Here is a 24,367-nt window from a genome sequence, read left to right as displayed (position 1 = left end):
GTCAATAAGAGAAGTACAACAATTACAGAACAAAGAATTTTTGAAGTACCTATGCATTGATAGAATGAAGAGTGGAATGAATGCTCATAATAAATATCAAAATTTAAACCACAGTTACCGTTAGAAAGACCCGAGAATATAGCTCAATGTTAGTGTTTATCTAACATTCATAGTTTTAAGTTCATTTTCCTTTACTACAGGGAAAATATATTAGAATGAAAATAATCAAACATTATTATTATGAGGACAAGAAATATACCATACCTATCAAATGTATTACTATGCTTCTAATAATAATAATACATAATGATAAATATTCAACAAAACTAGATAAAATTTCTAGAATCAATATATAGCAAAAATCACTGAGTATAAATATTTAAAGTAACTTGTTAAAACAAGAGGATATAATTTCATATTACATGGAAATATGATAATTTATCAAATATGTTTTCAAAGTTTAGAAATAAATCAAGAATAAAAGCATGTTGGGCCCTTAGAAGCATGGCACATGTAGTTGCCATGTCACATGTACATCAGTAGGCGGCTGAGAGAGGAGAGCAGCTATGTCTATGCTCAGTGCTCTAATTATTAACACCTGAGTAACTAGTTTAATATTCTCTGAAAAAAATGGAGCTTGTGACACCTGTGTGGTGCCAAGCAGCCCTAGATGGGCTCCCAGGATATCAAGCAAGCAGGAGACTAGAAGAAGGTAGGCCTGGGATCTGGGTTCAGGGCCCTGGGAGATAGCGAGCCTGAGAAAGACAACACTCACAAAAGGAAAATTGGGTAGGATGGTCAAGGTGCAAGCCCAAGATGACCACCACAGTGGGGCCATGGGCCATAGACAGAAAGCTAGCCTGAAATGACCACCAGTCTCATGCTGTGCAGGGCTTGGGGACAAAGCATGCCAGAGATGATGACTCCTCACCTCCAAAATATATCAGCTGGGCATAGTACACCTGAGACTACTCCTGAGATGATCCCAGACACTCAGAGACCCCAGGTATCAATAAGAGGAGCAAATAAGTGGTGGAGAAATGGAAGAGAGGAAGACCAGAAAGCTGTGGGCACAAAGAAGAGAGGCAGAACTGGAGATTCAAGGCGACTGGAAACAATCTCCTCTAAGTGGCCAATGTTGCAATCTGGGACCATGTTGCGATCCTCCCCTGTGCAGTCACTGGGAACAATGTCTGGGTCCCTGGCCCTGGCCCTGGCCCTGCACCAGCAGGAATCTGATATTCACCAAAGGCCAGACAGATAAACTTGGTCTGGTTTGTCCCCTGGGGATGTTGATGTCATAATGCTAGGCAGAGCCAGCTACACCCTTCACTTGGCTATTGTTGGGGAACTGGCTCCAGAAACATGTGTGCAGGTGAACGAAATCCGCACCTAACTGCTGTACACATGAGAACAAGAGTTGCAGGTAAGCCAGTCCTGAGGATATAAACATGGGAGAGCTGGCTCTACCACTTGTTTCTCATGAGGTAGCAGGGATAAGGCAGAGATACCATCCTTCTTCCTTGCTGCTCATCACCTGTGGCATGCAGAACACCTGTGCTTGTGGTCATAACAGCAGAAAAATTGGCCTTACTCTTCAGGAGAAAAGGCCCTATACCTCAGTCAGGTAGCACGGTAGAGTTGACCCTGGTGGCCGTGGCACAAGGAAGATACCCCAAGGATGTGAGCATGGAAGAGCTGATCCCTCCACTTGTGTGTTGTGCAGAGATATGTGTGAGGGAGAGATGCTCTTCTGCCGTGAGGAGAGATGCTCTTCTGTCCCCGCCACCTATGACAGGCATGAGATGTGGCCCTGAAGTCATCAGAGCAAGAGAGGTGTTCCTGCCCCTCTCTTGATGCAGTGCACAGAGAGAAGGCTCTGCACTTTACCTGGGCAGCACAGTAATCTACTGGTCCTGAATGTGGGGATTGTGAGTATGTTGGACCAAGGCATTGAGTGTGAGAAAGCAGACTCTGCCTCTGTATGCTATCCAGCTACATCATTGAAAGAGAGATTCGCCCCTTCTCCCTTTTGCCCTCACCAGTGTGTGGGGGAACTGGCTCTGCTAGGGTTAGGAGAGTAGAAGAGGTGACTCTGCCCCCTTACCTGCTATGACACTTAGGAGAACAGGTTATATACCATATCTTGGCAGCACAGTAGAGCTGATTTAGGGGGGGGTAGAAGGGGGGTTGCTCTGAGGGTGTTATCCTGAGTTTGGGAAATTTGGCCCCACTCTTGGTCTGCCATGTGGCAGAGTGTGCATGAGAGATGCCCTCCCCCAACCTCACCCTTGGCCACCTCTGGCAGGGAATAGAGGTGGCATGACCTCTCCTCCGCTACAGCAGTCAGGAGAACAGGCCTTGCATGGGCAGCACAATGGAGCTGTCCCTGGATGTAAGGATTACCCATGAGCCTCCCCAAGGGTATGAGCCCAGGAGAATCTTTCCTGTCTCTTGTTTTCAGGGCAGTGCTGTAGATGAGAAAGGGATGCCCCCTCCCTTGTCCCTTGCAATCTATGCATGGCCAGATTGCTTAATCCGGGTGTCATGAGAGTAGGAGAACTGACCGTGACCCTCACCAGGTACAACACTTGGGAAAAGAAGGCCTGAGGCCTTTATGATTTGACTGGGCAGCAGAGTAGAGCTGGCAGGTCCTGGTTGTGGGGGTTGTTTGTGAGCCAGCTCTGAGGGTATGAGAGTGGATAGCTGGCGGGCTGACCATCTCAGATACCTCTCAGGCCCAGATCCAGGACTTTTAATTGGCCTACCCCAACATCTACCTCATCTATGAACTGCTGCCATGCATGAAGGGGTTGATCCTAAATATCCAAAACTCTGGGATCTCCATGACACTGGGGAAAAAAAAAAAGGATATATGAGCAATTCCTAGGAAAGTTCCAGTATCTATAGAGTAGCAGACCAACAAATCATTGCAATGAACATTTGTAAGCCAAGAAGAGTAGACAAACGGGTCTACTATGGAATGTACTATGACATAGTACTGCTTCCACAATGAGATTTTTGTTTTTATATTGGAGAAAAGTTTAAAGGGGTAAAAGGATAGGTATAAGGGGAGAGGAAGATGGTAGACTCGGAGTGCATGATAGGATAAAAGGCAGAGGGTTGAGGTATGGGGTGGGGAATGGTCGAGGGGCAGACCAGGAGGGGGATGGTGTTTAGACTTTAGAAAAGAATTAAAGAAAAATTAAAAAATTCAAAAGTTCAATATATTTCTTAAAACTATTTCTAAAACATGTTTTACTGTGGTAATAAAGGGAATGAAAATTTCTACAAGGAAGTAAAAAGGAACTCAAAAATAATTTGTGTGCCTCATCTAAGTTTTAAGTTATTGATATTTATCAGTGTTTTGTATAAAATACATACTATGTAATATTTTCCCCATCAAATTATCTTTTTCTCTTTAAAACAAATAAAAATAAATCAAAGACAAAAAAGTTCAATTTTAGATTTGGAAAGAGAAAACAAGAAAATCCAGTGACATGGAAACCAGTTTGAACACAAATTTCAAAATGAAAGGTAGTAATTGATTCTTCATGTCCAAGGTTAACTTGTCAATGGTGATGGAACACTAGTCTGGTTCAAGACAAAGTTTTCTGGTGGATAAAAAGGAAGAAAAATCTAAAGAGAATTAAAATGACAGGGGATCTGAGAAAGAGATGTTGTAAATTATCAAAGGAAAATATAGCTTAGTATTTGAGTATTCAGTATAGCCCACAATTTATTTGTTGTATATAGGAACTAGTAAAACACATAGACAAGTGAGACACTGGGATATATCATTAATCCAATACTACTGCTTCCGTGAGTGTTTGCTGTTGTAACGGGTTTCCTTGTAGCTGACAAGCACTTCACAACTTAACATGCCATCTGCTTTGCTCAAAGGTGGCTCAGAGGTGATTATTCTTAAGCACATTTAAAAAAGAAAATATTCAACAAAATTAAGAAAGATGATATTAATAAGCTTGCTATATTAAATCCAATTTTTAAGTATTCATATGGGAATCCACTGAAGAGTAAATAAAAATTACAGCTGAATAGTGACCCTGAAATATAAAGGACACAATGCATCATTTTGCTTAAAACAGCAGTCCCTAAGAGTTACTGGAACTACAGACGAATATATGCACATTTGTAAGAGTAGAAAGCAAGCAAAGGAATGTTGTTTTAGCAGCAAATAACCTTTCATAATTTTACCATTTGCATATAATTTTTTTATTTGCATATAATTTTACGACTGCTTTTTAATTTTAGTTTGCATACATTTTACTATAGCTTCCCACAAAATGACGATTTCAAGATAACTTCCCCAAATGATTTTATTTCTCCCCAAATTACAAGACTTTCTTATTAATACATTTTCTTTCATAGAGGTTTTTATTTTTCTTTGTGTGTGAATGTGTGCAGGTACCAATGGAGGTCTGAAGAATTTTCACTATGCATTGGAGATTTGTTATGGGCCGTTGTGACGTGCCTGGAATGGGCCAGGAATGGAGCTCAGGAGCGTGGGTCTTTGGAAGAGCAGCAGTTTAATCGGGCCATATGGAGATGCATTCCCAATCTTATTTGTGTTCATACACACACTAGAGACCTACATTCATTAGAAAAGCAAGATCCTTTGTACACTAAAGATGGGATTATCAGGAGAAACCAGCTAAGTTTATGGACCTGCAGCCTCCAGACCTGTGTAAAAATAAATGTTGTGTAAGCCAATTGTTCTCTGGTAATTTTTTCTTTCAGCATAGAATATGACTATAGTCAGCAACAATTAGATATAATAACTAAATCATATTCCCTCACTACAAATTCAAAAATAAATAAAAGGAAGAAGGAGAGATCACTTACTTAGTATAAGGCCACTAATACTGAGGCTAATGACCTAAGTTGGATCTGCTGAGACCCACACGGTGGACCCACAAACTGTGACCTGCAAACTGTCCTCTGAACTTCATGCTTGCACCATGGAATGGATGTAAATATGTGTATTTACACACACACACACACACACACACACACACACACACACACACACACCCCAAATGAACCAACAAGAAATAGGAGAGGGAAGCCAGGGTTCATAAAGTGGAGGTAAAAGAGTAATAAATACCTACATTGGATATGATGAAATGATTGTCACAAAATAAATAAAGGTGGTACTAATATTATAATAAGGAAAGAAAAAAATTATTGAACATATCTAAACCTGTGGATTACTAATGGTTGTAGACAAAAATATAGTTTCTATGTAAAAAAGTGTTTTGATTTATTCTCTCTGAATTAATTTATTTTCAAAATATTGGTTCATAGTTGAATATGTCTACCTGAAAAAATGTAACTTTTTTGGTAAGACATTTTAAAAATTAAGTGTGTGTGTGTGTGTGTGTGTGTGTGTGTGTGTGTGTGTGTGTGTGTTTGTGCCAGAATGTATGATGTCCACAGAGGCTGAAAGAAGGCATCTTTTTTTCAGATGTGTATATTGTATACTAGTCAAACTAGAATACATAAGAGTTCATACATGAAATTTTATGGTATACGTATTACAAGTACATTCAAAAAGCTGTTTCCTCCCAACACTGAGATATGTTGTATAAGACTGTTATAACATTTATTGGATTTGTCATAGGTATAAAATATTTTCAATGTAACTATTCATTACCATACACTTTGATCTAAGCTTACATGTCAACTTCCAAATAATCAATAAGTGATCCAAGTAAACATAAGCAGATGAGCATATAATTGATGAGACTGTGTTTCTCTTACCTTTATTTGATAATTGGAAATGAATTTACCAATGCATTCTGTTTTTTGACATAACAGAGGAAACAGATAAGAAAACACTAAGGAATTGACTTTTCCTTTATAGCCATATTCAATGGGTATAATTTAACCAATAGATGAGAAAGAAAAACAAAAAATATGCTTTTATTACTTTACTATTCTTGCAAAAGTTGAAATGCCAATGCTACTGGAATAATCGTAGTCTGAGTTTAAATAATTTCTGTAATATCTCCCTGTAGCCTTTAAAATTATAAACATTTTAAAAACGTGACCATATGTGTGTGTGTATATATATATATATATATACATATACATATATACATATATATATATGAGTCTGTGCATATGTTTGTACACACTGTACTAATGTGTGTGTGTGTGTGTGTGTGTGTGTGTGTGTGTTCTTTGGGGAATATATGGGTGTTGGTATTGGTGTGTGTGTGTCCATGCAGATGAGTGGATTACCTGAGGGAGTCAGTCCTTCCATTTTGCAGTATGGACCCTGTAAACCTAATCCAGTTCTACAGGATATGTTCCAGGTGCCTTTAACCTATTTCCCCATTGCACTGACTCTTATATGTCTTAAAGAGAACAAGTCAGTTAATTAATTAAAAAAGGAAGGCACCAAAACTGACAACAAAAAATTGTTTAAAATCTTCCTACTGAAACTTTCAGCCACCATTTAAAATAGTAGTAGAAAAGTCATAGAAGGAATTGTCCATCTGGGCTCAAACATCACAGAAGGGGGTCAGAGCTAATAATAAGTTATGACTGATTTCTTACAGTTTTAAAGATTTTGTAGATACACGTCAATAAATGACTGAATCCATTCACTGTTTGAGTGACCTACTTTAAAATCAATTAGGTATGAACTAAAATACCTTCTGTCTCTGAATTATTCATAACCCCACCCCCATGTCTGGGTTAATTACCATTTATGCTAATTTGCATATTTATATATTAAACTTATCTTCTATTCCTTTCTACTTTTTGAGTTACACATCTTTTAATCCTTTGGATCATATTTTATTATATGTTTAAAATTTAGGATGCTTTTTACTTCTTTATATTTAAATAGTATTTTAACATTTTCCCTACTCCTGACTTGATTCCTTCAATATTCATCCTTAAGATCCTTCACAAGAGCTTTTCTGACTGGACCTTTTTAGTAGATCCTTAGCACTAAATGAGTTAGTAACAAATCATGAAGATTACCTCGCCCAACCTTGACCTGCAAGGAAGACACGACCACAGGAGATCTCCTTCAAGCAGTTTTACTCAGGAACCTTGATACAATCTTCTGACCTCTATCTCTTCTGACTCTCTCTCTTCTGACTCTCTCTCCCCAGGGAACGCCCTGCACCACACTTAAATAGCTAGCACTGGCCAGTCCTAGCAAGCCACGTGGGTCATGTAGATAGGCTGTCACTATGCGGAAGCTAGCGGCCCAGGCAGACATAGACAAATAAGAACTTGTTTACTGCAAGGAGCGCTCACCATTGGGAGGGTGGAAGGCAGAAAGCAGGACCATCTTTGAGGTGCGGCACATCGCAGCCCTCTACAGAAGATGTTCAAGGGCCCATGACCAGGTTAGCCCACATTCCGATGCTAGTCTTTATCAATTGACCTTATTCTCTGATAGGGCCTTTCGAATATTATCAGCAATGCATTATTTTATTCTATTCAGTATAGTTACACTAAGGTATAATATAATTAACTAATAATAATTTACACATATTAGTCATTTAAAGGGAAGTCAAAGAGTGGGAAAATAAAGCAATTATTAATTTATAAAAGAGAAAAATAGTTTAAAATTAAACTCTTCCTAAATTCACTTACCTTTCTAAGTAGATATATTTTCCTCATATGTTTAAATATATATTGTTTATGTCACCCTTTCCCACACATATTGGCATGTACAAGAATGTCATTCTACTACAAAAAAACATGTTCAACTGAGATTCAAAGAACTTATGTAGGAGTGATGAGTGATTCTGGCATCTGGCACAAAAGTGGGAAGCTGATACTTGAGCATCTTAGTATTATAAGATTTTTGACAGACTTCAAAAATGTTGTCAAATTATTATCTAGGACTTTGAACTACAAGGTTTTTAGCTTTGAGAAGGCTTTAATGGGAGGAATCAACCATCATTCACTGAAATAGATAAAACTATGAAGCTAAAGAAAATTGATTTTTAAAGAGCATGAAGAAAAGTACTCAATTTATCTAAGAGTTGTCAAACAGAGAAATGCTCCAGAAATCAGCAAATGATTGAAAGGAGTCCAGCATTCTAGGGCAGGGATGAGGAAACAGTTGAAAGCTCCAGAGCCCACGCCCCCCCCGAGACATCAAATGAGCCAACTCGATGTAAATAATTTCATTTTGCTCCCCTTCCTTTAACACAAGCCGAATTTCTTTAAAGCTGAATATTGGGAGTTGATTTTTGTTTTGTTTCAAAGAAATAAAAAAAACTGTCTAATGCCTGCCAAATGAAATGGATAATGAGTAATATTTACAAATTGCTTTATCTGCATGCATTTTTATACCATCAACAAGAAATCTCAACATTATTTTAAAGGTACATTCATTAAAATAAAATGTCTATAAAGCATATAAAGCTATTTACTTAATTATGAGCAGACATAAGCTGAAAGATAGAAAAAAGAAGTGCCTCCTTGTTGAGCTTGGACACGAGTGGACAAATAAAAGATAGATAAAAACCGTGTCTTGTTTGAGTTGTGGTAAGAGCTTGGAGTGAAGGTGATAAAGACGTACCAAGTACTTCTGTTTCTATAGTGACAAATAATTGCCTATGTCTCTTCTCTGAAGTATGATATCCTGAGCACTGGGAATTAAATAGGTAAAGAGAAATTAATATAGTAATGAGGATATCTTAAACAAAATTGTGTGAGAAAAAAAGTAATGAGAGTACTTAAACCAAATTAATAAGAATATCATAAACAAAAGAAAATTTGCCATTAATGATGAGGGATACCAAGCAAATTTTCTATTTCATGGGTTAACTTGGGGTCTTATCTCAATGTTTTGAGATAGAGAGATTAATCAGATTGTGTTAATGAGTTAAAATCTAGAGAGTTAGCCATAAAGTAATAGAGTTGTTCATTGTCCTGACAGGCCATTTCTTTCTTTAAATTTCTTTAAATTGGGTGTTTCTTATTTACATCTCGAATGTTATTCCCTTTCCCAGTTTCCTGCCCATCATTACCCTAACCCTTCCCCCTCCCCTTCTATATGGGTGTTCCCCTCCCTATCCACCCCCCATTACCACAATCCCCCTAACAACGCTCTACACTGGGGGGTCCAGCTTCACGCCTTCTTTAAAAGGTGAACAAAAATATCCATAGGAGGGGATAGGGAGGCAAAGTTTAGAGCAGAGACTGAAGGAACGGCCATTCAGAGCCTGACAGGCCATTTCTATGCTGTGATCTGAAACGTCAGTTCCACGTGGGAATGGGGAAGTTTGATACAAAAATCTTGGCATAATATTTGCATTGGTCCTCTAACAGTTTCAGCCACAATAATCCTTGACAGTTTGGTACCATCAGCATCAGAACCAACGCTTCCCTTGTTTCTATCCTCCTACTTGGAAAATTTGTTGGAATCCTATCTCAAAGTGACAAATTCAAGATAATATTGTCATCATTTTCTGGTCACTGAATAGTCATATGTTACTAAAAAAAAATGTTTCTCCGGTTTTATTTGCAACCCAAACCCAACTATCTTCCACAGTATGGAACGATTTCTTCTTATTGATAATTATAATAGGAAAGAGGAAACGTCTATCATGTGATTCTTAGACTGTTGATGATGAGGAAATCATTAGTCAGGTAAAAATTTGCCCTACCCTAATCCCATATTGTTATTATAAACTAGGATCTCTTATTTATAATTTTCTTAGTTGTACTTTCTAAAGCTGCAGAGGAAGGTCAGAATAGATGCACATAGATGAGTAAAGAGAAGTATAGAAATATGAATTTGTAAAACAGCTCTGAGGATGGGCTGGAGTGATGGAATTATCAAAACTAAAATATAATTATGCTATAATTTTTTTATAATTTCATCTTACTGTGATCTGTTATATATTACTATCTGTACGGTGAATCTCAGATGATTTCAAACCATCAATAAAACATAAGTTGGAAATAAGTAAGCAAGGAAACATACTCCGCTGCCATTAGAGACAACTATACTTTTCTGTTTATGTATCATTGTGGTACAAAGTATGTGTGAAACAGTCATAAGTTCAGTGATTCTTTTAATGAATATGTAGGGTTATTTTCACATCCTTTTTGTTTATTTGTTTAATATCATCAGAAATGTTCCACTTACGTTTATCCACAGTGCTTTTATTGTTTCCATATTATTTTTAATTAATATATCCTACATAACCTCAAATATTTTGAGCAGTCTGTTCCTCCAAATTTGCAACTGTCCAGGAGGTTTTGTCAGCAAAGATTTTGATTAATTCCATAAGCCTAGAAATTTCCATATGTTTAGCATATTGGTTATAGAGGGCTAATAAAGACAGATTTACCAGGATTAAAAGTGGAATGAGAAGGCCAGCAGTTTGGCACAGTAGGTAAAGGTGTATGCTGCCCAACATGTTGATGTGTTTTGTCCCTGAAAACCATAATAGGAAAGAAAATTTACTTTTTTTCCCTTTTTTTAATTTGCTATTTTTTTAATTTTCATTTCAAATGTTATTCCCTTTCCTGGTTTCCAGTCCATAAGCCCTCTCTCCCTACTACTATGAGGGTGTTCCCCTTTCCAAACCACCCCCCTCCTGCCTTCCCACCATGACATTCCGCTACACTGGGAATCGAGCCTTGGCAGGACCAAGGGCTTCTCCTCCCATTGGTGCCCAACAAGGCCATCCTCTGGAGCCATGCAGCTGGAACCATGGGTCTGTCCATGTGTACTCTTTGGATGGTGATTTAGTCCCTGGGAGCTGTAGTTAGTTGATTTGTTCTTATGGGGTTGCAAAACCCTTCAGCTTCTTCAATCCTTTCTCTAACTTCTTCAATGTGGACCCTGTTCGCAGTTCAATGGTTTGCTGCTAGCATTCGCTTCTGTATTTGTCATGCTCTGGCTAAACCTCTCAGAAGACAGCTATATCAGGCTCCTGTCAGCAGGCACTTCTTTTTTTTCAAATTGTCTTCTAACCTTTGTTCTATATGTCACATAAACACAAAGTACATGAACATAATACAAATTTTAGTCCCAGAAAAAGTTATTTAACTCTAAGAATTGTCTCATCATGCTTCTTAGAAATCTGGTATCACTTATTGCATGATACATTAAGCAAAGGTTTATGAGCTGGTTTAAACAATTTTTTTTCTGTAGAAAATTTTATGGTACATTTGCATTCTACTTCAAACACACAATACCCATTCAGTTAAATTCTATGTGTCTATTGACCTATGGACTCAGGTTAGTTTCTATTTTCCTTATTCATAAAGCTTTTTTCTCCTCTGCTGCACAGTCTTGTACTTTGTGTCTTTTACAGTGTCTTGTCTGTAACACCAGAAAGGTTACACTACCTGGAAGTTCTCTCTAGGAACTGAAGGTATTAACTATCAGTATCAGAACGTCATTCAATGTTTTGTATAATTCATAGGATACCCGTTCAGGGAATAAGTTGTGAAAAAATTGAGCCCTTTATTTACCTTCATTTTTAGATTTTAAAATTGAATTTCTATGGCTGGGAAGATGTGTCAGAATTTAGTTTCAGTTATTGATCTTAGGTCACTTCTCAGCATCCACACTGTGACTCACAACAACCTTAACTACACACACACACACACACACACACACACACACACACACACTTACAAATAATAGTTAATTAATTGAATATTTTCAATTATCTGGATTTATTATGTAAAATAGATATCTATAGATATCTGGTAGGATAATTTAGGAAGCAAGTGTAAAAAATATTTTACATCTAACATTTACTAAGGGAAAACAATAGAGAAGACAGGATAATTAATTATAAGATGCTTGTTGGGTACTCTACCAAGTTTTTTCCCCTCAGTTATTTGAAAAGCATCTATTAAATAATGCTTGATTTCCCTTGAATATTCTACTTTTATTCTGTTTACCATGTCTTTTTCATAATAAGTTCATGAAACACAAATCAGGTATTTCTCCCTAAACATTCACTGCACACCAGTGATAAAATTACTCGAGGTTTAAAATATTTAAGACTCCAACCTTGTTAGTACAACATATCTAATATGCTGTTTAGTGGCAAGAAAGTAAAATTATAGCCTCAGACCTTCACAGAGACAGTTTAAAACCATTTTAGTTTAGGTCTGACAAAAGTTCTCTGTCACCAAAAGTCAATTCACCAATATTATCTTGAAACTTTTACTTAAACAAGCTTACTTCTAGAATTGTTAATTTGATAAATTTCTTCCAATCAACATTATCCTTCTGTGTTGCAGGGGTAATTCTTATAATTTATGACCACACATTGATAATGATTTGCTTAGGGTGCTGTGTTTAAGAGTAACGTCTCTCTCGCACTTGCTCCTTTTAAATTTTGGTTCATGACCATAACTTTTATTCTTGTGTCTTTCCTGAATTAATTACATATTTCATTTAGTTCATTTTCAAGGTAACTATGGAACAACAGAAGACTCTTCAATCTCAGGAGATTCCAACTTTCATCTTTATTTCATTCAGAAAGAATATTTTTATCATTACAAGTTACCCTGGTAATGATGAAACAGCATAGAAACATTTTTTTTTGATTTGTCTATGAAAAAATGTGTAGTGACTTAATAGATCTTATACGTTTGGCTTATCTGAATTTATGAATCAGTTCCTCTAATCTAACCTGAGGAAAATTTTCTTGTATCAAGAGCATGAAGACAGGATTTGGACAATAGGTTCTTTTTATGTTTTTGTATCGTATCCTGAATCTTGAACAATGCTAACTTAAAAATCTGTGAAAAGAAGCCAACAGAGAAAACTCTACACGTAGTCAAAACTTTACTGGTGTAACAAGTGAATATCAAGAATAACTCAGAACAATCTAAAACTTTCCCTAGCTTTCAACTCAAATTCTGTTTCAAGTGTGAGGTAAGGATGGCCACTGTCTAGAGCGTCCACACCGTTTCCTTTCTGTAGTTTGGACATCTGCAGGCACTTGCAGCTTTCACAAACGGATGTGGATGTTCACTTAACAAAGGGAATTTTCAGTCATAAAATGTTTCCAGGTTTACTCTCATGATAGTAAAGTGTGACATTTTCTAGCACACTGTGTCTCCTGAAATTCAAAAGGCTCTGTTGATTAACTTAGATAAACAGGGAATGTACAAATAAGGATTTTCCATTAAACTTGTCATTAAAATATTATCAGGTCATACTAAACACATAAGTGATGAAATATTTAAAATATTTTTATATTATGTAATGATAAATATTTTGGAAGCATAACACTTCCTGTTTTTTCTCTAATAATTCTTGCAGCAATCATACAACATTGAACTAGATCTTTATACATTCAAATACTTGCAAGGCATGCACCTCTCCCCCTATATCAGTTCTTTAAAATGATTTATTTTTGTGTGTGTGTGTGTGTGTGTGTGTGTGTGTGTGTGTGTGTGTGTGTTTATATGCTTACATGTTCTGATATCCATATGCAGGTCAGAAGACAAGTTCCAAATGTGAGTTCTCTTCTTCCATATTTATATGGCTTCTTGAAGCCAAACTAAGGTGATGGTTGAGGTTTGAATGCAAATGCCTTTATCTACTAAACATCTCAGTGTCTCTTTATACCTTATTTGTTTTCTCTTTTTATAATTTTAACAACAGGTCTGATAAAAATAAAGGACATATATGATAGTCATTTATCTACTGAGCTATTTCAGTGTACTTATGTCAAAAAGTGTTATGAATGAATTATAACTAACCATATAATTAAGTGACTGATAGTAAAAACAAAAACAAAAACAAAAACAAAAAACTCCTCTATGAAATCATATCACCACCATCATCACCATCTTCCTCGTTATCATCATCATAATCATTTCTGGTATTTAATGATGGGAGGAGGCAAAGACCTGGAGAGATTGATGATTTTACATAGGAAACTATATGGTAAAGAATGTAACACAGACCAACAGGCCTTTGATTTCACTCTTCACCCCTGTGACGAACATCCTTTGAAGGAAATACATTTACCAAATATGTCATTATAATATTGATTTTCCTGAAATCATTCAAAAAAGAACGTCAAGTAGCATTATGTATACTAGCAAGCTATAATCTTAGAAACTTGAGAAATAATATTTTAATCATTTTCACCTATTACACAAAAAGAAACTACAATATTTTCAATGATAATATAAGCCAAAACAAATGTGTACATTATATGTATATATATATGTATATACATATATATATATATATATATATATATATCACTGTTTCTGTTACTAAAATGCTTCTGATAATGTATTAAAATATTGAATGGCATTACTTTTGAAACAGAATTTAAGTGAATGACAAATAGGTATTGTACAAAGAAGAGTCTACAGATCTTTTAGAATACATTTTCATAATTAAACAAAATCAAAAATACAAATACACAGAGAATTCAATTTGGTAGTTCACTAGAAACTAACCTTAGTGATTATAGTTCATGGTCCAAGAAAGTAGTTTTCACATGACTAGGAAAAAGGTAACTGCAACACGCAACAGAAAACTGCTGTAAGGTATTCTGGTACAATACCAGCACAAATACAATGACTGTAATTGACCACCTTGTGATTCCATTTACTACACACGCCATGAAATGTCGCTAATATGTAACTATGTTAAAGTGGCAATGAACCTGAAACTAGGTATTCTAACTGGTCTAGGGATAAATTCTACAACTATTAATCTGCTCAACGTAAATGTTGCCTAATTGCATGGTTGCATGCTATTTCCATATATCACTGAAAGGATCCACTCTCATTGGAGTAACTTATTCTTCCAGTGGAAGGGAATTGAGAGAGAGAGAGAGAGAGAGAGAGAGAGAGAGAGAGAGAGAGAGAGAGAGAGAGAGAGAGAGAGGCCTTGGGAAGTCTCTCCTAAAGGGACAACCTTTATTAAATCCATAACCCCAAGGAACAGGGATCTATGCAGGAAAGGCAGACTGAGTCCCAGAGGAATAGGCTGACCCCCAGAAAAGAGTGTATCTCAGATGCAACAGGAATGATACATGTGTGAACTCACAGAGCTCTAGCAGCAGCCCAACACTTGCAAGGTTTCTAACCAGATTGGATAGTAGCACTGAAAGGGGAAAGTAGACATGACCTCCAACCTTATAGAAGAAACTATTTGCAATTGATATCTACTGACAGAAGGAAAGTAAGCTCCTTTTAAATTATGTCAGCTGGTATTTCAAACAAACAAGCAAGGGAGAGAGAGCAATTTTATAATTTAAAATCAGTAAAAGTACATAAATTAAAAGTACAGAAGCCGGGGCTGGGGATTTAGCTCAGTGGTAGAGCGCTTACCTAGCAAGCGCAAGGCCCTGGGTTCGGTCACCAGCTCCGAAAAAAAAAATCATAAAAAAAGGGGTTGGTGATTTAGCCCAGTGGTAGAGCGCTTGCCTAGCAAGCACAAGGCCCTGGGTTCTGTCCCCAGCTCCAAAAAAAAGAAAAAATTCATAAAAGTACAGAAGCCAAGAATCACCTCAAATCTCTATGTTTTAGTCATTGTGTAAGTGTTATAAAAAGATAACATAAGCATAATTCTTACAATAGAAAGCATTTAATTGGGACCTTGCTTGAAGGTTTAGAGATTAGTCAAAGCTCATTTTGGCAGAAAGCATGACAAACAATTCTGGATTTTTCCTGAGAGTTCTATAACCATTCCACAGGCATCAAGAAGGAGACTGGCCTTGCCAAGGGCTTTTGAAATCTTAAAACCCACCCTTAATGGCACACTTCTTCAATACAGAGACACTCCTACTCCAACACAGCCACACTTCCTAAATATTATATTTCGTTCATACTATTGCACTCCTTGGAGATGGAACATTTAAAAAGAGGAGCCTATGTGGGCCATTTTAATTTAAACTACTTCTGTACACCTCATAATTCTTATTAGATGAGGTGGATAGAGAATCATATTGCATAATATTATAAACTTTCTCTTTCTTAGTATTATAATTTTTATATTTACTTTCTGAATAATTTTCCATTTTGTCTGTATTTCAAAAATTGAAATAATTGTAGATAATGATGCCAATCATTTTCCCACAATGAATGGTATTTCCCGTTACTCTACAAGATTACTAGGTCTTGATGAATTGACCTTACCCTTTTTTCTATTTGTGAACCTAAAAACTTTTTGCATCTTCTAACACATTTTTTTAATATAACAATGATAATTTTCATGCGTGAAATAATTAGTCATTTGTTCTGTGTCAATTATAGAGTCACCATATCAGTGAATAAATTTTGATAAATCAGAGGATGTACAAACTCACAGGGCTATATATTTCGTGCTTTCATGCATTAAAAACCAAGCAGACATCTTGATGTGATCCTGCCTGGGGGTGATGAAGGACATATGCTGGGCAATCAGGGGCAGTCAGCTTACTAACAGATGAGAAGACACATATTTTGTTATCTTAAATGAACTACAGCTACCAGCATTCAAGGACATTGTCTCTTGGACAAGTAGAGTTTACAGATTAGAGGAATTTTTGTCTTGTACTTCATTATAAGCACAATAATTTAAAATTTTTACACATAATTTTGACCATGCTCTAAATTCTTTCTTATTCTTTGACCTTTATATTAATTCCTGTACATGAACTTAAGTTGTTGGTATAAGGCATAGCTCTATGCTTCATGTATATCCCTTTCGTTGTCTAATTGCTCTGGCTAGGACTTGGTACTATATTGACTAGGTGGGGAGAGAGTGGGCCGCCTTGTCTAGTCCCTGATTTTAGTGGGATTGCTTCAAGTTTCTCTCTATTTTGTGGTCTACTCATTTGCTGTATACGGCTTTTACTATGTTTAGGTATGGACCTTGAATTTCTCTTCTTTCCAAGACTTTTACTATGAAGGGTTGTTGAATTTTGTCAAATGCTTCCTCAGCATCTAATAAGATGATCATGCTTATTTGTTTGTTTGTTTTTTCTTTTTTGGTTTTGTTTTGGGTTTTTTTTTGTTGTTGTTGTTGTTGTTTTTCTTTTGAGATTTTTTTATACAGCAGACTCCGTTGATGGATTTCCATATATTGAAACATCCCTCCATCCCTGGGATGAGGCATACTTGGTCATGAGATATGAACATCCTGGTGCATTCTTAGGTTTGGTTTGTGAGAATTTTATTTGAGTATTTTGGCATTGATATTCATAAGGGAAATTGGTCTGCAGTTTGATATCTTGATCTTTGTGTGGTTTAGGTATAAGAGTAATTGTGGCTTCATAGAAGGAATTGGGTAGTGCTCCTTCTGTTTCTATTTTGTGGAATACTTTGAAGAGTATTAGTCTTAGGTGTTCCTTGAAGGTGTAACAGAATTCTGCACTAAACCAATCTGTTCCTGGATTTTTTTGATTGGGAGACTTTTAACAATCGTTTCTATTTCTTTAGGCCTTAGGGTTTATGTGACAGATTCAGTGGTTTAACTTTGGTACCTGGAATCTGTCTAAAAAATTGTTCATTTCTTCTAGATTTTCCAGTTTTGTTGAGTATAGGCTTTGATAATAAGATCTGATAGTTTTTTTTTAATTTCTTCAGTTTCTGTTGTTATATTTCCCTTTTCATTTCTGATTTTATTAATTTGGGTACTGTCTCTCTGTCCTCTGGTTAGTATGGCTAAGGGTTTATCTATCATGTTGAATTTCTCAAAGAATCAGCCCCTGATTTTGTTGATTCTTTGTATAGTTCTTTTTGTTTCTACTTGGTTAATTTCAACCATGAGTATGATTATTTCCTGCTGTCTATTCCTCTTGGGTGTATTTGCTTCATTTTGTTCTAGAGCTTTCAGAAGTAATGTCAATCTGCTAGTGTATGTTCTCTCCATTTTCTTGTTGTATGCACTCAAAGCTATGAGTTTTCTTCTTAGCACTGCTTTCATTGTTTCCCTTACGTTTTGGTATTCTGTGTCTTAGTGTTTATGAAATTCTAAGTCTTTAATTTCTTTATTTATTTCTTCCTTGACCAAGTTATGATTGAGTAGTGTTGTTCCCTTTGATGTGCATGTGGACTTACTGTTGTTTTTAAGTTACTAAAGACCAGTCTTAGTCCATGGTGCTCTGTTATGAAGCGTGGGAGAATTTCAATCTTCTTGTGTCTGTTGAGGCCTGATTCGTGACTGATTATGTGGTCCATTTTGTAGAAGGTACCAAGAGGTGCTGATAAGAAGGTATATTCTTTTGTTTTAGGAAGAAATATTCTATAGAAAACTGTTAAATCCATTTGGTTCAAACTTCTGTCAGTGTTACTGTGTCTCATTTAGTTTCTTATTCTGTGATCAGTCCATTGATGAGAGTAGGGTATGGAAGTCTGCCACTATTATTGTGTGTGGTCTAATGTATACTTTGAGCTTTGGTAAAGTTTCTTTTATGAATGTGGGTGCCCTTTCACTTGGAGCATAGATGTTCGGAATTGAGAGTTCATCTTGGTAGATTTTTCCTTTGATAATTATGATGTGTCTTCCTTATCTTTTTTGATAACTTTTGGTTGACTGTTGATTTTATTTGATATTAGATTGGCTTTGCCACCTTGTTTCTTGGGACCATTTGCTTGGAAAACTTTTTCCAAGCCTTTTAATCTTAAATAGTGTCTGTCTTTGTCACTGAAATATGTTTCCTGTATGCAGCAAAATGCTGGGTCCTGTTTATGTGCATGTTGTTTACTGTTTTTGTTGTTGTTGTTTTAGTTAGAGGTAGAATTATGTTTGTGTGGCTATCTTCTTTTGGGTATGCTGAAAGAAAATTACTTTCATGCTTTTTCAGGGTGTAGTTTTCCTCCTGTGTTGGGGTTTTCCATCTATTATCCTTTGTAGGGCTGGTTTGTGAAAAGATATTATGTAAATTTGGTTTTTCACAGAGTACCTTGGTTTCTTCATCTATGTTAATTGAGGGTTTTGTTGGATATAGTAGCCTGGGCTGGCATTTGTGTTCTCTTAGGGTCTGAATGACATTGGTCCAGGATCTTCTGGACTTAGAGTTTCTGGTGAGAAATTTGGTGTAATTCTGATAGGCCTACTTGATATGTTACTTGACCTTTTTCAATTACTGCTTTTAGCATTTTTTCTTTGGTTTGTGCATTTGGTGTTTTGATTTTTTTTTTTTCATGAGCAGCTCTTTCTCTGGGTTAGGGTATTTTTCTTCTATCATTTTGCTGAAGATTATTTGCTGGCACTTTAAGTTGCAAATCTTTGCTTTCTTCTATACTTAATATGCTTATGCTTGATCTTCTCATTGTTTTATGGATTCCTGGATTTTTTTTTTTGGTTAGGACCTTTTTCCATTTTTCATAATTATATTTTTGGATATATTATGTATTTACTTTTCAAATGTTATCCCCTTTCCCCTCTCTCCCATATGCCCTCCTCCTCCCCTTGCTTATTTGTGAATGCTCCTATTTCCACCCAACCACCTCAACACCCTGGCATTACCCTACATTGGGAAAACATGCCTTCATAGGAACAAGGGCTTTTCCTCCCATTAATGCTGGACAAAGCCATCCTCTGTCACATATGTGGCTGGAGTAATGGGTCCCTCCATCTGTACTCTTTGGTTGATGGTTTAGTCCCTGGGAGCTCTAGTGGTGTTTGAATGGTTGATATCATTGTTCTTCTTCTGGTGTTGCAAACCCCTTCAGCTCCTTAAGTCTTTTCTCTAACTTCTCCATTGGTGTCCACTTGTTCAGTCATATGGTTAGCTGCAACCATCCTCACCTGTGTCAGAAGGACTCTGGCAGATTCTCTCAGGAGACACCTATATCTGGTTCCTGTCAGCAAGCACTTCTTGGCATCACCCATAGTGACTGGGTTTGGTGACTGCATATGGGATGGATTCAGAGGTGGGGTGTCTCTGGATGACCTTTTCTTCAGTACCTGCTCAACACTTTTTGGGCTAATATCCACTTTTCAGTGAGTGAATACCATTTGTGTTATTTTGTGACTGGGTTACCACACTCAGGATGATATTTTCTAGGTCCATCCATTTGCCAAAAAATTTCAGGTAGCCATTGCTTTTAATAACTGAGTAGTAGTCAATTTTGTAAATGTATCTGCTCTTGAGGGACATTTTGGGTTATTTCTAGCTTCTGACTCTTATAAATAAGGCTGTTATGAACATAGTAGTGCATGCGACCTTGTTATATGTTGGAATGTCTTTAAGGTATATGCCCAGGAGTAGTATAGCTTGGTCCTCAGGTAGTACTATATCTGAGAAACTGTGAGAATGGTGTCCACCAACAATGGAGGAGTGTTTTTATTTCTCGACAAACTCACCAGCATCTACTGTCACCTGAGTTTTTGATCTTAGCCATTCTGACTGGTGTGAGGTTGTATCTCAGGGTTGTTTTTATTTGCATTTCCCTGGGGAATAAGGATGTTGGACGTTTCTTTAGGTGTGTCTCAGCCATTTGATATTCCTCAGTTGAGAATTATTTATTTAGCTCTATATCCCATTTTTATAGGATTATTTGAATCTCTGGTGCATAACTTCTTGAGTTCTTTGTATATATTAGATATTTGTACTCTATTGAATGGACTATTGGTAAAGACCTTTTCTGTATCTGTTTATTGACAGTGTCCTTTGCCTACAGAATCTCGGCAATATTATGCAGTCCCATTTGTCGATTCTTGATATTAGAGCATAAGCCATTGGTGTCTTGTTCAGGAAATTTTTACCTTGTGCCTATATGTTCGAAGGTCTCCACTTTCTCTTCTATTTGTTTCAGTGTCTTTGGTTTTACGTAGCAGTCTTTTATCCACTTGGACTTCAGTTTTGTACAAGGAGATAAGAATGGATAAATTTGCAGTCTTCTACCTGTTGACCTCTAGTTGAACCAGCACCACTTGTTGAAAATGCTATCTTTTTTCCATTGGTTAGTTATAGTTCCTTTGTCAAAGATCAAGTGACCATAGGTGTATGGGTTTATACCTGGATCTTCAAGTGATCTACTATCTGCTTATGTATCAATACTATGCAGTTTTTATCACTATTGCTCTGTCATGAGGTCAGGGATGGTGACTACCCCAGGACTTCTTTGATTGTTGAGAATGCTGTTTGCTATCCTGGGGTTTTTTCTATTTCAAATGAATATGCATATTGTTCTTTCTTATTCTATGAAGAATTATGTTAGAATTTTGATGGGGATTGCATTGAATCTGCAGATTGCTTTTGACATGGTGGCCATTTTTACTATATTAATCTTACCAATCCATGAGCATGTGAGGTCTTTCCATCTTCTGAGATCTTCTTAGATTTCTTTCTTCAAAGGCTTGAAGTTATTGTCATGCAGATCTTTCACTTGCTTGGTTAGAGTAACACCGAGGTATTTTATGTTATTTGTGACTATTGTGAAGGGTATCATTTCATTAATTTCTTTCTCAGCCTATTTATCCTTTGAGTAGAGGAAAGCTACTGATTTGTTTGAGTTAACTTTATACCCAGCCACTTTGCTTAAGTTGTTCATCAGGCTTAGTAGTTCTCTGGTGGAATTTATGGGGTCACAAAAGTATACTATCATATCATCTGTAAATAGTGATATTTTGACTTCTTCCCTTCCTATTTGTATCCCTTTGACCTCCTTTTGTTTTATGATTGGTCTGGCTAGGACTTCGAATACTATATTGAAGAGGAAGGGAGAGAGTGGCAGCCTTGTCTAGTCCCTGATTTTAGTGAAATTGCTTCAAGTGCCTCTCCATTTAGTTTGATGTTAGCTACTCGTTTGCTGTACATTGCTTTTGCTATGTATGGTATGGGCCTTGAATTCCTGATCTTTCCAAGACTTTTATCATGAAGGGGTGTTGAATTTTTCAAATGCTTTTTCAGCATCTAATGAGATAATCATGTGTTTATTTTCCTCTTTGTGTTTGTTTATGTACTGGATTACATTGATGGATTTCCGTATTTTGAACCATCCTTGCACCCTTAGGATGAAGCCTACTTGATCATAGTGAATTATACTTTTGATGTCTTCTTGGATTAAATTTGCATGAATTTTGTTGAGTATTTTTGCAGCAATATTCACGAGGGAAATTGCTCTTAAGCTCTCTTTCATTGTAGGTTCTTTGTGTGGTTTAGGTCTAAGTGTAATTGTGATTTCAAAGAACAGATTAGGTTGTGTTCTGTCTGTTTCTTTTTTGTCGCATAGTTTGAAGAGTATTGGTATTAGGTATTCTTTGAAGGTATCATAGAATTCTGCTCTAAACCCATCTGATCCTGGGCTTTTTGTTTGGGAGACTTTTAATGACTGCTTTTCATTTGTTTGGTGATATGGGACCCTTTAAATGGTTTATCTAACCCTAATTTAACTTGGTATCTATCTAGAAAATTCTCCACTTCTTCCAGATGTTCCTGTTTTCTTGAGTATAGGCTCTGGTAGTAGGATCTGATAGTTTTTTTTTTAATTTTCTTGCTTTCTGTTGTTATGTCTCCCTTGTCATTTCTGATTCTGTTGATTTGGACAATGTATCTCTGACCTCCAGTTAGTCTGGCTAAGAGTTTATGAACCAGCTCCTAGTTTTCTTGATTTTTGTGTAGTTCTTTTTGTTTCTACTTGACTTCAGTTCTGAGTCTGATTATTTGCTGCTGACTATTCCTCTTGGTGAATTTGCTTCTTGTTGCTCTAGAGCTTTCAGGTGTGCTCTCAAGCTGTTAGTTTATGCTCTCTCCATTTCAATTTGGGAGCAGTCAGAGTTGTGTGTTTTCCTCTTAGCATTGCTTTCATTGTGTCCCATAAGTTTGGTTATGTTTTGCCTTCATTTTCACTAAATTCTAAAAAGTCTGTAATTTCTTTCTTTATATCTTCTTGACCAAGTTGTCACTGAATAGAGCATTGTTCAGCTTCAACTTGTATGTGGGTTTCCTGATTTTTTGTTGTTATTGAAGACCAGTCTTAGTCCACAGTGATCTGATAGAATACATCAATTATTTCAATCTCCTTGTATCTACCGAGGCTTGTTTTTTGACCAATTATATGGTCAATTTTTGAGAAGGTACCATGAGGTGCTGAGAAGAAGGTATATTCCTTTGTTTTAGGATGAAATGTTTTATAGATGTTTGTTAAACCCATTTGGAACCTAATTACTTTTAGTTTCACTGTTTCTCCATTTAGTTCCTGTTTCCATGATCTGTTCATTGATGAGAGTGGGGTGTTGAAGTCCCCTACAATTATTGTGTGTGCTATAATATATGCTTAGATCTTTAGTAAAGTTTCTTTTATGAATGTGGGTGGCCCTTGCATTTGGAGCATAGATGTTCAGAATTGAGAGTCCATTCTTAGTAGATTTTTTTCTTTGACAAGTACAAAGTGTCCTTCCTTATCTTTTTTAGAACTTTTGGTTGACTATAGATTTTATTTGATATTAGAATGGCTACTCCAGCTTGTTTTTAGGGATCCTTCGCTTTGAAATTTTTTTCCAGCCTTTTACTCTTAGGTAGTGTCTGTCTTTGTCACTGGAATATGTTTTCTGTATGCAGCAAAATGCTGTGAAAAATGTATGTATCCAGTTTCTTAGTCTAGATCTTTTTATTAGGGAATTGTGTCCATTGCTGTTAAGAGATATTAAGGAATAGTTATTGTTTCCTTCTATTTTTGTTGTTAGAGGTAGAATTATGTTTGTATGGCTATCTTCTTTGGGTGTTTCTTCCTTGTGTTGGAGTTTTCCACTTATTATCCTTTGTATGTCTGGATTTGTGGAAAGCTATTGTATAAATTTGGTTTTTTCATGGAATATCTTGGTTTCTACATCTATGTTAATTGAGGGTTTTACTAGATATGGTAGCCTGGGCTGGCGTTTCTGTTTTCTTAAGGTCTGTATGACATCTGTCCAGGATCTTCTAGATTTCCTAGTCTTTATTGAGAAGTCTGGTGTAATTCTGATAGGCCTGTCTTTATATGTTACTTGACCTTTTCCCCTTACTGCTTATATTATTCTTTTTTTGTTTTGTATATTTGGTGTTTTGACTATTATGTGATGGGAAAAATTTTGTTTCTGGTCCAATCTATTTGGAGTTCTGTAAGCTTCTTGTATGTTCATGGGCATCACTTTCTTTAGGTTCGGGAAGTTTTCTTCCATAATTTTGTTGCAGATACTTACTGGCCCTATAAGTTGGGAATCTTCACTTTCTTCTATACCAATTATTCTTATGTTTTGTCTTCTCATTTTGTCCTGGATTTCCCGGATTTGGGGTTAGGAGAATTTTGCTTTTTGCATTTTCTTTAATGTTTATGTCAATGTTTTCTATGGAATCTTCTGCCCCTCAGATTCTCTCTTCAATCTCTTGTATTCTGTTTGTGATAGTTGGATCTATGACTCCTGATCTTTTTCTTGGTTTTCTATCTTCAG

General features: G+C 36.4%; 1 non-coding gene across 1 annotated transcript; it reads left to right on the top strand.

Annotated features, from left to right (window-relative positions):
• The first annotated feature begins 489 nt into the window (after positions 1–489).
• On the top strand, positions 490–619 carry LOC120095765 (small nucleolar RNA SNORA17). Its single transcript, XR_005491554.1, has one exon. It is a non-coding gene; the product is annotated as a small nucleolar RNA SNORA17 (small nucleolar RNA).
• The last annotated feature ends 23,748 nt before the right edge of the window (positions 620–24,367 follow it).

Source organism: Rattus norvegicus, chromosome 11 (assembly GCF_036323735.1).
Source record: "Rattus norvegicus strain BN/NHsdMcwi chromosome 11, GRCr8, whole genome shotgun sequence".
NCBI lineage: Eukaryota > Metazoa > Chordata > Mammalia > Rodentia > Muridae > Rattus > Rattus norvegicus.
Note: the sequence above shows the minus strand (reverse complement) of the source record. Positions and strands in the feature narration are given on the sequence as shown.